Below are 13,742 nucleotides of genomic sequence, written 5' to 3' on the forward strand. Positions count from 1 at the left end.
TTCAAAGAAACTCATTCGAAGCCGGAATTTAGAGATCGAGATTGGTTGATATGCACTGTTATTGTAATTATACCACTATTTATATGTAACCAAATTGTAAACGAATTTGATTTCCATGATTTCCAGCTTGAAGCTATACGCTATACTACTACTGAACTAAAAATATTTGGATTAAAATTGTATTGCTATCAGGAACATCATAAAAAAAAAAATTTTGTTGCTTTTTTCATTAAAGTGGTACGTAAACATAGGACGAGATAACTCGTAGTTGGCGTCCTTAAAAAGATCGCAATCTACGAGTTATCTCGTAGTTGGCAATCAACGTGTTAATAACAAATCTTCAAGATAAAACAACCTCAATGGCCTCGAATAAATCTTTATTCGACGCATCCCGTGAAAACGATGAACACACAGAAGTCAGTATTTGTGTTGTTTGTAAAACAGCGGATGGAACGAATTATGTTGCATGCGACAAATGTGATCGATGGTGGTGTTTCCTGTGTGCCAGAGTCGATGCAACTATAGCGAATAAAGATTGGGTTTTGTCCTCACTCCTTCCTGAGCCACGATTGATCTTGGGAGACTTCAACTCTCACGGAACTGCCTGGGGGGAACAGTACGACGACAATCGTTCACTGTTGATATATGATCTTTGTAACAGCTTCAATATGACACTTTTGAACACTGGGGAAACAACACGTGTACCTAAACCTCCTGCTAACCCAAGTGCTCTTGACCTCTCGCTTTGCTCGAATTCACTATCGTTAGATTGCAAGTGGAATGTAATCCAGGACCCCAACGGTAGTGATCACTTGCCAATCAAAATTTCCATCACCATTGGGTCTAATTCTTCTGAATCTATAAACATGACATATGACCTCACAAGACACATTGACTGGAAAAAAATATGCGGACGCGATTGCTCTAGCCATCAATTCCAGAGATGGTTTGCCTCCATTGGAGGAGTATAACTTCATTTCTCGTTTGATCTATGACAGCGCGGTTCGCGCTCAAACGAAACCCATCCCAGGCTCCACTATTCGTCGGAGGCCTCCCAATCCATGGTGGGATAGCCAATGTTACAAGCTTTATCAGGATAAATCGAATTCAAAGCATTTCGGAAACGTGGAACCATTGAAAATTTTCAATCGTATTTGGACCTTGAAAATCAATTTAAAAACTTGATCAATGGAAAAAAACGAGCTTATTGGCGAAATTTCGTGGGAGGTTTGTCACGAGAAACGTCAATGAAAAAATTATGGAAAGTGGCTCGAAACATGAGAAATCGCTCTTCAACAAATGAAAGCGAGGAATATTCACATCGATGGATTTTTAATTTTGCACGGAAGGTTTGTCCTGATTCCGCTCCTGTGCAAAAAATTGTTCGAGATATACCACAACATAGGTGCGATCTTGATTCCGAGTTTTCGATGGTAGAATTCTCTCTTGCTCTTCTTTCATGTAACAATTCTGCTCCGGGATCGGATCGAATTAAGTTCAACTTGTTAAAAAACCTCCCTGATGTGGCGAAACATCGCTTGTTGAATTTATTCAATCGGTTTCTGGAGCATAATATTGTTCCAGATGATTGGAGACAAGTGCGCATTATAGCTATTCAAAAACCCGGAAAACCCGCGTCCGACTTCAATTCGTACCGCCCAATAGCAATGCTGTCTTGTATACGGAAATTGTTGGAGAAAATCATCTTGTGTCGCCTTGATCGATGGGTTGAAACGAATGGCCTACTCTCAGATACACAATATGGGTTCCGCAGGGGCAAGGGGACGAATGATTGTCTTGCGTTGCTTTCTTCAGAAATTCAAATGGCTTACGCCGGAAAAAAACAAATGGCTTCAGTATTCTTGGACATAAAGGGGGCCTTTGATTCTGTTTCAATAGAGGTTTTGACAGACAAATTACACTCTCGGGGTCTGCCGCCTCTATTGAATAATATGTTATATAACTTGCTTTGTGAGAAGCATTTGAACTTTTCTCACGGAGATTCGGCAGTAAGTCGGGTCTCTTACATGGGCCTCCCCCAGGGCACATGTTTAAGCCCCCTTTTGTACAACTTCTATGTATGCGACATCGAAAATTGCCTTACACAAAATTGCAGCCTAAGACAACTTGCAGATGATGGAGTGGTCTCTGTCGTAGGATCAACAGAATCCGACCTACAAGAACCCTTACAAGATACTTTGAACAATTTTTCAACCTGGGCCATTGGGCTAGGGATCGAATTCTCCACGGAGAAAACAGAGATGGTGGTTTTTTCTAGGAAGCATAGACCAGCAAAACCAAAGCTTCAACTTTTGGGTAAACCGATCACTCATGCTATGTCATTCAAGTATCTTGGGGTCTGGTTCGACTCCAAATGTACTTGGGGGGCCCATATTAGGTATCTGAGTAAAAAATGCCAACAAAGAATAAATTTTCTCCGTACAATTACCGGCACCTGGTGAGGAGCCCATCCCGAAGATCTTATAATGTTGTATCGAACAACTATTCTCTCAGTGATGGAGTATGGCAGTTTCTGTTTTCAATCAGCTGCCAAAACACACTTAATTAAACTCGAGCGAATTCAGTATCTTTGTCTCCGTATTGCGTTGGGATGTATGCCCTCAACGCATACCATGAGTCTCGAGGTTTTGGCAGGCCTACTCCCACTAAAAGATCGCTTCAATTTATTATCTCTTCGGTTCTTCATCCGGTGTAAGGTCATGAACCTATTGGTGATCGGAAATTTTGAGCGGCTGATCGAGCTAAATTTTCACTCCGGATTCATGAGTTCATATCATGAATTCATCTCCATGCAGGTTGATCCTTCTTCGTATATTCCCAACCGTGTTTGTTTCCCTGACTACATCAATTCCTCTGTGCATTTTGATCTGTCCATGAAGCAAGATATCCATGGATATTCAGATTACCAACGATCGAGGATCGCTCCAACGATCTTCGATGAAAAATATAGGGGTATCAATTGTGATAATATGTACTTTACTGATGGGTCCACTATAAAAGAGTCCACAGTATTTGGAGTGTTCAACGAATTTTTTAGCACCTCACACAGTCTTCAGAATCCTTGCTCAGTGTATATTGCTGAATTGGCAGCAATTCATTGGGCGCTGGACAGCGTCGCCTCATGACCTGTTGAACACTGTTACATTGTAACGGATAGTCTTAGCTCTGTCGAAGCTATCCGTTCAGTGAGGCCGGAAAAGCACTCGCCGTACTTCCTTGAGAGAATACGAAAATTTTTGAGTGCTTTATCCAGACGCTATTATGTCATTACCTTTGTGTGGGTCCCTTCTCATTGCTCAATTCCGGGTAATGAGAGGGTTGACTCATTAGCAAAGGTAGGTGCGATTGAAGGCGATATTTATCAGCGTCAAATCGCCTTCAATGAATTTTACTCTTTAGTCCGTAAAAATACCATCGCTAACTGGCAACGCAAATGGAACGAAGATGAATTGGGCCGGTGGCTTCACTCGATTATCCCTAATGTTAGCCTCAAACCATGGTTCAAAAGTCTGGACTTGAGTCGGGACTTTATTCGCACCTTCTCCCGACTCATGTCCAATCACTGTTCGTTAGACGCGCTACTCTTTCGTTTCAATCTGGCCGGCAGCAATATCTGCGTTTGTGGCCGAGGTTACCACGACATCGAACACGTTGTTTGGTCGTGTGAGGTGTATCTTGTTGCCAGATCGAATTTAGAGAACTCCCTTCGGGCTAGAGGAAGGCAGCCCAATGTGCCGGTGAGAGATGTGTTGGCTCGGTTAGACCTTGATTACATGCCCCAAATATATGTTTTCCTTAAATCTATCGATGTTCGTGTGTGATTATCCTTATATCCTTATACCCTCCATTTCTTCCTTTGTGAGTAATTGGTCCGCTTGCTATAAACAGGAGAATGAAATGTAAATTCACAACAGATGTACGAATAGATTTAAGAATTGAGTGTGTGTGATTATCAACATTGTAATAATTTCCTTATACCCCATCCTTTTCCTGAGAAAATGTCACCCTTTTATTTTTATTTTAATCTCGAGTCCACCACGAGTAATCGGTTTCCCACATTACTAACCATAGATTTAAGAAAATTGTTCATATATATATATAGTTTTAAAAATATATTTAAGATTTCGGCTCCTTTAAACTTATGTAACTGAGCCGAACATTTATGAAAATAAACGAATTTATAAAAAAAAAAAAAGATTGGATTTGTCCTCGTTGTTCATCACCGCTGATGCCAGTTTCGATGCGAACGACTACGTCAAGTCGGAGGGCAGATTTGCAACGCAAACGCCTGGCCGAACAGCAGGAATTGGAGCAGAAGCAGTTAGAGTTGGAACAGAGGCAATTAGCGCTGCAGAAAAAGCATACCCGAGAGAAATATGAGCTGGAGGAGTCGCTTGCTGATGAAGCTGTTGGCCACCATGAAGTATCGTCGAGATCGAATCTCAACATCGCATAAAGCAGATCCAAAACTGCGATCCGTTTTGCATACAGTTTGATGCGCAAGAAATCTGGAGGTAGCAGTGGTGCACACTTAGCGCGAAAAGAGATACAGAAACTCACCCTTTCGAAGGCAGATTGCAATGAAAAGACAACAACAATAAACAACCGAACGATACCAGCGGACGATCACTTGAAATTCGAGAACCAAACTCACTGTGTAGAGTAACACCAACGATCGATGAGCAAAGTACTCAGCAAGTCGATGGTCAGACAAAAAAAATATTAGGCTGTCAAAAAAGTCCTGCGGTATTTCCGCGAGGTGTCGTTGTAAGCGCGTAGTTCTAGTTGTATTCATTGTATCGAGTCATACTATAGCTTGTTGGAAAGGTATTTTTGCGCGCTATAATATAGTCCTTGACAGTGTTTTGTTTGGTTAAGTCGTTCGTGAGTTATAGTGTCGCAAATATGGAGCAAAATAAAGAGAAAATCCGACATATTTTACAGTACTACTATGACAAAGGCAAAAATGCATCTCAAGCTGCCAATAAAATTTATGCTGAGCTGCTTGCCTATGGCCAAACGCTCAATTCGTACCTGTACTGCCAACAACTGGACCGCTTGAAGGTAGCACTCATGAAGAAGAGACCATCTTTGATAAACAGAGGCCGCATTGTCTTCCATCAGGACAACGCCAGGCCACACACTTCTTTGGTGACGCGCCAGAAGCTCCGGGAGCTCGGATGGGACGTTCTTTTGCATCCGCCGTATAGTCCGGATCTTGCACCAAGTGACTACCACCTGTTTTTGTCCATGGCGAACGAGCTAGGTAGTCAGAAGTTAGCCACAAAAGAGGCCTGTGAAAATTGGCTATCCGAGTTTTTTGCCAATAAGGAAGCGAGCTTCTATAACAGGGGTATAATGAAGTTGGCATCTCGTTGGGAACAAGTCATCGAACAAAACGGCGCATATTTGACTTAAAACAGATGATTGTAACTAATTTTATGAACAAATGAAAATTCAAAAAAAATACCGCAGGACTTTTTTGACAGCCTAATAAAAGTGCAAACGTTAGTGGTTGAAGGCGAAGCGACTGTCGATTCTCGATCAACTGATCTGTCGTTGGATTCCCTGAATCATGAGGCACTGACTCCGTATTACTGCATCATGGGAAGTTCAACTTTGATCAAACATGTAATGGTGAAGATGAAAACTGAAATAATTTGGTTAACTTGGGCTTTAGTCCAACATCAGAGGCAGTGGGTTTCGAAGTATCTGCAGTTTCCAAAGAGGCGTACCAAGTTGCTCTATGACGAAACCAGAAGGAATGGATACTTACGTGAACGCGTCTTGGAGGTGACAACAGAGAAAGATGAAAGGTTTAGGCAAGCACTAATTCAAACATACGGTGGATTGTTTCGACTGCCGGTTTTCGAACTGGCTGTGCTGGACGTAGCTAGTTGTAGTGAGCCTGAGGGTTCCATTCAGCCTCACGAGGAGGGGAATGTTGCCACGATCGCAGCAAACCTGCACTTGAAAATGTAACCGTAGCGACTGTTATAGTGAAAAATAACATATTTGAAAATCGGACGTTGAACGACGTACGCGTCGTTTGTAATTCAAAGAAACTCATTCGAAGCCGGAATTTAGAGATCGAGATTGGTTGATATGCACTGTTATTGTAATTATATCACTATTTATATGTAACCAAATTGTAAACGAATTTGATTTCCAGCTTGAAGCTATACGCTATACTACTACTGAACTAAAAATATTTGGAATAAAATTGTATTGTTATCAGAAACATTGAACCCGATTGTTTTAATAACACATATAGTTGAAGTATAAAATGAATGAATGAAGGTAGGACATGTGTTTGCAGTGGTGAATCAGATAGTAATAACATTCTTTAATTTCTGACATTCTATAATAACGCTTGCATTAAAAAGGACAAATTATACCAATTTTTCATGTGTTCACCTTAACACTTGGTGATGAGACCACTTGTGCATCGTCAATCATTGTAATCTCATGAGCTTTGAAACAAAATTTGACAGCGCTTTCAGTTGAACTGCGGAAGTTATGGCAAAAACACTAAAGCAACTGCGGTTTGTGCATAATGGGTGCTCCATCCCGTTGAGAAGAAAGTGGACATCGTCAAGTACTCTGAGTCCGCCGGATACGCTTATTAAAATATCGGGGGGAAGGTGGCTACATCGCTTCGGGCTTTGAGCCGTGGGTGTTGGAAATATTCGGTTGGAAATAGGACCACTATTTTTGAACATGTCAGAAAAAGAACTTCTGATTTGGCCCCTTTTTTCTTTTTTAATTCATGAACCACGTCGACTAGCAGCTAAAAGTTATTCCCGGGGTGCCTCGATGGTCAACGCGTATCGGTTTCTACTGCATCCGAGTGAATATTGGTGAATACTGAACACGGGCCAGAAGAGATCGCTTGCATTATCAAATGCAACGGTTTGTCACCGTTAGTCCCCTAGGGACCGACGCTGGGTTCAACGTGTTAAAAGTAAATCATCTTTGGTCATCTGCTTAGCCCCAGTATTGATCGGTCTATTTCTTGAGAGCTGCGGATTCTGCTAAAGTTTGTTTCGTGCATATTTTGAGGCACAGGAGGTGATTTTACCCATTATCCAGGGAAACTACGATCTGATAAATAGCAACCAACCGCTAACGCTTGCCAACAAGAAATTTTCATTGATTGATAAAATATTCGGACCTTCCATCTCTAAGCACACCACAGGATAAGAAGTTGAGTGTACTTACTTCTTCGTGTTCAATTCATATAGTTCTCCAATTCTTCTTCGGTACAAGATTTCACTTTTCGCTTTGAAACGATATAGTACGTGACAGTATGATACACATCAGATCGTAGAGCATAAAGATGTGGGTTGGCTTGGTGTTGTTAAGAAATTTGTCTTTCCCTTAAAACGATCTAATTGATCAGAAAATATTAGGTTGGTGAAAAAGGTGGGTGAAATTCAAAATCTTTTTTAACCCCTTGAATACGGGGGATCGCGATAGCGCTCCTCTTGTTATATGCCAAAAAAGCTCTCCTTGTTTGATGTTAATATTTTTAACTTGGTACCAGGGCCCGATATCTTCGAAGGTGAAAAATGAAGACCGACTCTACTCTCCGTAGCTTCGCTTCGACTAGAACTGCTTCGGTAGTCGCCGCCAACAAAAAGTGACTTGACAAAAGAATTAATTGACTAGCGTTGACTAGCGAGGATGACTGGTGAACTAGTCCAGTCAGTGGTCATTTTAACTGACGCGACTAATGAATACAAATCTACCACTTCAATTAGCTGGCTTCAATCCCCACCTCCATTTCCCCCTGACACAAATTTTATACCCGCGAACGCAATCTTATTTTTACGTCCATATAAAGAGGAGCGAAAACATCATTTCTGATGCTAAAGAGAAGGTTTATTGTCTACCCATCGTGAATTCAAACCAACGAACTTAGACATTTATCAAGTATGCTATAAAGATTTTCGCGTTAGTATTAGTGAATAGCAAGTAAAATAGCGCACATACTCTGCACACTATTTCATTCGTGTGAGTAATTTTCGTGTCCGATACAAAATAATCTAGTTCACCTGTAGCGTATGTCAAACCACGTTGAACTCGAACATCGATGCATGCACACGTACATGGTAGAGAGAAAGAGAGGAACGAATTCGTTTTGAGGGAAAAATGAAATGATATAGTCGAGTCGGAAGAGGGAGATAGCGACTAAACGCCCGGCTGACTGTTTAGTCGTTCTGGCGGAGAAACTGCGTGAAGAAGCCAAAAGTCACTACTAACTGAATACGGATATAGTCAGTCAGATAGTCAACTGACTATCCTCAGTTGACTATGACTATGCAGAGCTCTGGCCTTAGCTTTATTTTGCATCCAGCGGTAACGGACGGAATAAACTTATGTTTTCCAGCCATGACAAAATCATGATTCGGTAGATTCACTCGATATTCGAGATACATTAAGGCAGTATTCTAGTCTAGAAATTTGAGAAAAATCATTTTTTTTTCTTTATATTTCTGATTTTGAGGCAATCGAGAATATATCTTGGAAATAACGTTTTCTAAAATCCCATTATTTACCGAGTTATAGCCATTTTAATGATGTGGTTTGTAATCTATAACTCATTAGCGTAAAGGGTAGAAGCTTATCCCAGTTGTGTTGGTCCTTATCGACAAATTTCGCGAGATAGTCCAGAAGCGTTATGTTCATCCTTTCTACTAAACCGTCAGATTGTGGATGTAAGGCTGTAGTACGAGTGTTATCAACACCTAGAAGCTTTAAGATACCTCTGAAGACATCTGATTCGAAATTTCTTCCTTGATCCGAATGTATGCTACGAGGCACGCCAAATCTCGAAACAACAGTTGCTACCAGAGCCTCAGCAACGCTTTCGGCAGTTTGAGTCGGGAGAGCTACAGCTTCTGGCCATTTGGTGAAATAATCACAGATTACCAGAATGTATCTGTTTCCGATAGAAGAGGCAGGCAATGGACCTAGAACGTCTATACCGAGTCTTTCAAATGGTTCCCCGACAAGTGATGGTTCTAAGTTTCCTCGCAATCGGTTTTGGAGGACCTTTCCTAGCCGCACAAATTGTACACTGCATGCACCATAATTTTGTGTCACGAGACATTCCAGGCCAATAGAATCTTTCTTTAACCTTCGATGTAGTCTCATTGACACCGTAATGGCCACCAGTCAAACCGTTGTGTATGTTTGTTAGAATTTCAGGTACCAAAGTTTTTGGTAAAACTGTCTAAAAGAATGTTCCATTTGATTTATGAAATCTACTGATCAAGACTTCATTTACGATTCCCAGGACTTCGAAGTTTTTCCAATAAGACTTGCAAATAGTAGAAATTCCAACAATATCGTCCGCTTTCAGTGTCCTGCCTTCACCCATCCGACAACTAATTTTAAATCGACATCGGCTAATTGAACTGCTGATAAGTCACGTCCTCCATTGTAAATCACTCGACAATCCTCCAGCTCGTTCTGATTTTTCGATTTTAATTTATCACAATGGTGGCAGCTGGTATCGTAACAGGGTCTCCTTGAGAGTGCATCAGCGTTGCGATGCTTCAGTCCAGGTCTATGCACACATCGAAAATCGTACTCTGATAGGCGTTCCACCCAGCGCGCCAACTGCCCTTCCAAACATTTGAAATTGCGGAGCCATTGTAAGGCAGCGTGGTCGGTCCTGAGTAGAAATTGCCGTCCATAAAAGTAATGATGAAAATGATTTACCGATTTCACAACAGCAAGAAGTACTTTTCTGGTCACGCAGTTATTACGTTCCGTTACGTTACGTTTGACAAACATTTACTGTAGTAGGCGATGACTTTCTCTTTCCCATCTTGCATCTGGGACAAAACCGCTCCTATTCCGTAACAACTTGCGTCGGTATCGAGAATAAAGGATGATTGTCCGTCGGGAAATGTTAAGACCGGAGCTGTTGTTAGTAGTTGCTTCAATTTCACGAAGGCTTCTTCGCTGCTTGGGCTCCAGGCGTATTTCATTTTGGGTTCAGTTAATTGATGTAGTGGCTTCGCTATGGAGAAAAATCCTTCACGAATGTCCTATAGTAAGCGCAGATTCCAATGAAACTTCGCAGTTTCGTTTTGTCTTTTGGACGTGACCATTCGAGGATTGCCCGAAGAAACAGTATGTCCCAGGAATCTCACCGTGTGCTCAAGCAAGGTACACTTATTTGGATTTAGCTTCAGATTAGCGATACGCAATCTTTTAAAGATTGCAGCCAAGTTTTCAAGGTGACCTTCGAAGTTTTCTGAGTGTACAATTAGGTCGTCCATGTACACCAAGGGACTCCTTTTAGCACCAGATCCATAAGACGTTCGAAGGTGAAACCGGGTGGCACTCGCCGTCGATTGTTCCGGCTTTTAAAATGACAGGAGACGTTGAAGTGTTTAGCATCCGAATAAGAACGATTTCATGTGCTGCGTCGGAAATCGTCCTCGCGATGACGAGTTCTGAGTTATTTATCTTTTCTTCAACCATGAGCGTTTGTGGACCACAACACAGTTAGCAGGAGCAATGAATTCGCAGTTGGCTGGGATTTTTCCGTCTCTTAGGAGCACAGCTGGGAAGGATCTTTCATCTATGCTGTATCGCGTCTGCGGAATTGAACCAGTCTCCAGGAATTGTAACGTTCCTCGCACGAAATCCATTTTACAAGCATTTTTGGCCAAGAAATCACTCCCTAGGATACAGTCTTCTGGAAGGTCAACGACCCAAGCTGTGTGGTCAACATTAAGGTGTCCGATCGCGAAAGTTACTGTGATTTCTGCCAAAACTGGTATTAATTGTCCAGATACGGTCCGTATGAACTTTTTGTTAACACTAGTGATCAATTGTCCCAGTTTCTCATAGAAATTTCGGCTGATGAGAGTTTTTGCTGTTCCACTATCAACAATTGCTTCGCACGGTTTACCTCCTATACTAATTAAAGCGAGATAACTGCCATGATGTCGCGTTAAAGTGTGAACGTAATAGATGCTGGATGGAGCTTAAGTTTCTGCCGACCTATGCCCCACTAAGCCGGCGAACGATCGTTTCCCGATCGATTTTTAGTTTTGTATTGGTACGAAATGGTCTGGTTTGTGTACCTACAGCTCTTGCTTAGGACGCGATCACATTTTCCTGAGGCGATGCATCACTGAACGATTGTTCGCTTTCGGTTGTAGCTGATGCTACTAATCTGACAGCTTTTTGGGCCGATCTGGTCGCATTTCGGTTATATTCTATTTGCAGAGCCATTTGAACCGCTTCGTCGAGTTTTTTAACGTTGGCTAGCCGAACTCGGTCTTGGACAAGAGGATCGATTAAACCGTCGATAAAAGAGCATCATCAAGATCATTAGGACAAATATGGTAAGCCGAAGATACAAGTCTTTTGACAGCATCGGAATAGTTCGTGATCGTTGCTGTTGCCTTGACCGCAGCTGTAGTCCTCTTCAAAACTCATCTCCGAAGCGTTGATTTAGAGTAGTTTTGAGAACATAATAATCGTTACGAATCTCTGGCGCGATATTTCGGAGGACCTCGAGTGCAGGGCCTCTCAGCATCGCGGCTAAATATTTTGCTCGAAGCTCCATAGACCATTCGTTGATATCGGCTCCCATCTCGAACGATAGAACGTAATCAGACCAATTTTTACTTCCATCGTATATGTCCGGAGTAATTTTTACATGTGATGGTATTTCGGTTCGTACGTTAGTTGCAACTGCATCCGTGATTTCTCTATGCTCGGCTGTTTGATCACCGTTGCCACTGAAACCCGGCATTGCAGAAGTATTTGCACCAAAATGGGGACGCTTTCACGTCGAGTGGGCTGAGGAGAGCTTTGACCTATCGGATTCCCGGTGAATTGCATAGCGTTTAACGCTACACTGAAATCTTTTAATGCTGACAATGCATTCATTTGATTTCGCAGGTGATCCAATTCCACTCCATACTCCTGAAGTGAACGAGCACACTTCTTTTCGCAAATCATTGACTGATGATGAAACCGACGCATTAAGTTCCTCGAACTTCTGTATAAGATTCCTTCTGTCCTCGTCATCCTTCTTCTGCTTCTCGGTGAACATTACTTCAATAGCTTTGAGGATGTCACCTTCGACACTTTATTGGTTTTTCGTTTCTCCAATCACAGGTGCGAATAACCTGTGTGTCCACAGACAAAACGGAATACTGAAGTTGGGATTATACCACGTTTTATGAATCTTTTTACGACGGAGTAAACACGTGTAGCTTCGTTTGCTATTCAATAATCGACTGACTTTTATTAACGTCTATCTTTTTCTTCCCCTACGAATACATCTTCTCATTATAAATTAGTTCACACAGAGAGTACCCGTAAATTCCGTAACAATATTGAAAAAGTGGTCCAGCAGTCTATCTCCACCGCTAAGTTTATTGTTTAATCGCTCACTACGCTGCGGAGTTTTCCCGAAGGCTTGGAAATTTTTTTTCGTTTACCCTGTTTTTAAAAAGGGCAGTAAAAAGGACGTCAGCAACTATAGAGGGTATCGCTTGCCTTTGTTATATCTCCGAATTACTTGAAATAATAGTTTTGGATACTATCTCTCATGCCTGCAGCAGTTACATCTCCAACCAACAAAACGGTTTCGTGCCTAAAAGGTCTACTTCCACAAATCTGGTGTTGTACTTATCGTTCATCGCCCGCTCTCTTCAGTCTCGTAACCAAATCGATGCTGTTTAAACAGATTTCTCAGCCGTGTTCGATAAAATTAATCATTACATCGCTGTCGCAAAACTCCAACGCATTGGGTTCCATAGATTTCTTTCAAAATGGTCACACTCATATCTTACTGATCGTGTGATGTCAGTGAAAATCGGCGATACCGTTTCAACTTCTTTTCGGGTCACATCGGGCGTACCTCAAGGAAGTCATCTCGGTCTTTACATATTCCTTCTTCATCTCAATGATATTAATTTTTGCGTGAAGTGTCACATATTTGCATACGCGGACGAGTTTAAATTGTTTCACACAGTCAATAGTGACAATGATGCGATATTCCTCCAGCAACAACTCGATATTTTCTCTGAATGGTGCGAGACCAATAGAATGGTTTTGAATCCAGCAAAATGTTCAGTCATATCGTTCACGCGGAAACGATTGCCTGTTACATTTTCGTATAAAATACGCAATATCCCATTGAACCGCGTTATGATTATCAAGGACCTTGGTATCGTCCTAGATTCTGAGATTCACAATCTGTTCGATTTTTTGTGTCATACAGTGGTAGACATTCGTTTGGCCGCACCCTATTTTTCCTCAATATTTTTAAAAATAAGTCAATTCTATGTACAGTTTTGCTCATAAAAGACGATTATTGTTTATTTTCATCGATTTCATTCTAAAAAAAGTATAAATTCACTTTTTGTTTTCTAAGTAATTCAAATATGCGGAATCAGGGTGGACATTCGTTTAGCCGCATCCTAAAATTTCAAAAAAAGAAAATTTGTGCGGCAAATTTCGAGTTCAATCGGTAGCTAATATTTATTATGTCCACCTCCATTTCGGATCACTTTGAAAACTCGATTTGGCATCGAGTCAGACAGCTTTTAAAGTGTTGTCGTATTGATTATAGCCCAATATTCCTGAATTACTGCCTTGAGACTGGAAATGTTGTCAAATTGTCATCCGTTTGCATAGACCATCTCGGCCAAGATTCTCCATAGGTTCTCTATGGGATT

Source organism: Toxorhynchites rutilus, chromosome 2, assembly GCF_029784135.1.
Source record: "Toxorhynchites rutilus septentrionalis strain SRP chromosome 2, ASM2978413v1, whole genome shotgun sequence".
NCBI classification, from domain to species: Eukaryota; Metazoa; Arthropoda; class Insecta; order Diptera; family Culicidae; genus Toxorhynchites; species Toxorhynchites rutilus.